The sequence below is a fragment of the Calidris pugnax genome, unplaced genomic scaffold (genome assembly GCF_001431845.1).
Source record: "Calidris pugnax isolate Ruff unplaced genomic scaffold, ASM143184v1 scaffold498, whole genome shotgun sequence".
Classification (NCBI taxonomy): domain Eukaryota; kingdom Metazoa; phylum Chordata; class Aves; order Charadriiformes; family Scolopacidae; genus Calidris; species Calidris pugnax.
In genome coordinates, this window is record NW_015091244.1 from 7,561 (window position 1) to 9,694 (window position 2,134).

Consider the following 2,134-nt stretch of genomic DNA (forward strand, 5'->3'; position numbering starts at 1 on the left):
CCCCCCCGGGAGAGGGGGGGGAGGGGTCAATGGGGTCGAGCCCCCCCTGAAATGACAATTTGAATCCAATTTATATTATTTGAACCCTCTTTAAAATTGAGACTATCTTTATAATATTTTAAAATTGTTAAATATTTCACTATTTTAAAACAATTAAGAATTTAAACTAATTTTTAAATAATTTCCACTCATTTCTGGAACCGGCTCCCGGGGAATTTTTTCACCCCAAATTCTTTTCAATCACCTCAAATTGATTTTGGGCCCCCGAGAACCGACTCCCAGAATCTTCAATTGAATTAAGAATATTTCATTCACACTCAAAATTTAAAATTTAAAAAGGAAACACTTCATTTTTTCAGGCTCAACTTCTCAATTGAAAAAATTTTAAGAAGGAAAAGCTTAATTTTCAGGTCGGACTTTTCAATTTAGAATTAAAATGTTGGAACAGGAAGAGCTCAATTTTCAGGTTTGACTTCTCAATTTAACGAGGGTGTCCCAACACGGGGGGGTCCCACCCTGGGGGGGTCCCACCACCGGGGTGTCCCATCACGGGGGATGTTGATGTCCCCACGGGGTCCCACCACCAGGGTGTCCTTGTCATGGGGGTGTCCCAACACGGGGGGTGTCCCATCACCAGGGGGTCCTTGTCACCAGGGGGTTGTCCCACCCCCCCCGGGAGAGGGGGGGGAGGGGTCAATGGGGTCGAGCCCCCCCTGAAATGACAATTTGAATCCAATTTATATTATTTGAACCCTCTTTAAAATTGAGACTATCTTTATAATATTTTAAAATTGTTAAATATTTCACTATTTTAAAACAATTAAGAATTTAAACTAATTTTTAAATAATTTCCACTCATTTCTGGAACCGGCTCCCGGGGAATTTTTTCACCCCAAATTCTTTTCAATCACCTCAAATTGATTTTGGGCCCCCGAGAACCGACTCCCAGAATCTTCAATTGAATTAAGAATATTTCATTCACACTCAAAATTTAAAATTTAAAAAGGAAACACTTCATTTTTTCAGGCTCAACTTCTCAATTGAAAAAATTTTAAGAAGGAAAAGCTTAATTTTCAGGTCGGACTTTTCAATTTAGAATTAAAATGTTGGAACAGGAAGAGCTCAATTTTCAGGTTTGACTTCTCAATTTAAAATTAAAAATTTAAAAAGGGAAATCTTAATGTTCAGGTTTAAATTTTCAATTTTCATTTAAACTTTTATGAAGGAAAAGCTCAAATTGTCAGGTTTGACTTTTCGATTTAAAATAAAATTTAAAAAAAGCCTAATTTGGGGGTTTGACTTCAATTTAAAAATAAAATTTTAAAAATAGGTTAATTTCCACTTTTGACTTCTCAAAACTTAAACTTTTTAAAAAAGCTCAGTTTTTCAGGTCAGAATTTCTGAGGCCGTTATTAAGTTTTAAAATTTCATTTCCAAATTGAAAGTTGCATTTTCAAAAGATTCAACTTTTGGTGAATTTTTGTCTTTCAATATTGAAAATTACATTTGAAAACTTAATTAAATTTGAAACTTTTAGTGGAAAGAAACCCTAAAAGTTCTTTTTTTTTTTTTTTCAACAGGAAAGGGTTCATTTGGAAATTGATTTTAAGCTGAAAATTCAAATTTTCAAGCCTCGTCTTGAAATTTCTGCTTTCATGTGAAATTTCCCAATTTGAAATTTTTTAATTGTGTCAAAATTTTTTCATTTTGGAAATTGATGGGTTTTTTAAATTTTTTTTTTGGATTTTAATGAAAAGCTGAAGTGGGGGGTGACCTGAGAGCCGGACGCTGCCCCTCCCCCCTCTCTCCCTCCCCCCCTTTTCCCCCTCCCCCTCCTCCACGGCCCCAGTGCTGGGGGGAGAGGGGGAGGGGCCAAGAAATGGGGCGAAAACCGGCTTTTTTTTTAAAAAAAAAACCAAAATTGCTGCGTTTATTCCAGGAGGGGCACAGACCCAGCGGCGTTTTCAGGGGAATTAGGGAAAAAGCGACCGACGGCTCCGCGCGGGTCCCGCTGCGGGGGAGGGGCGGGGGGGAGGGGTTTATGGCACCGAGTGGGAAGGAAACCAAAGAGAAAACAAATTAATAAAATAATAATAATAATAATAATAATAATAAAATTAAGGAGGAGGATGGG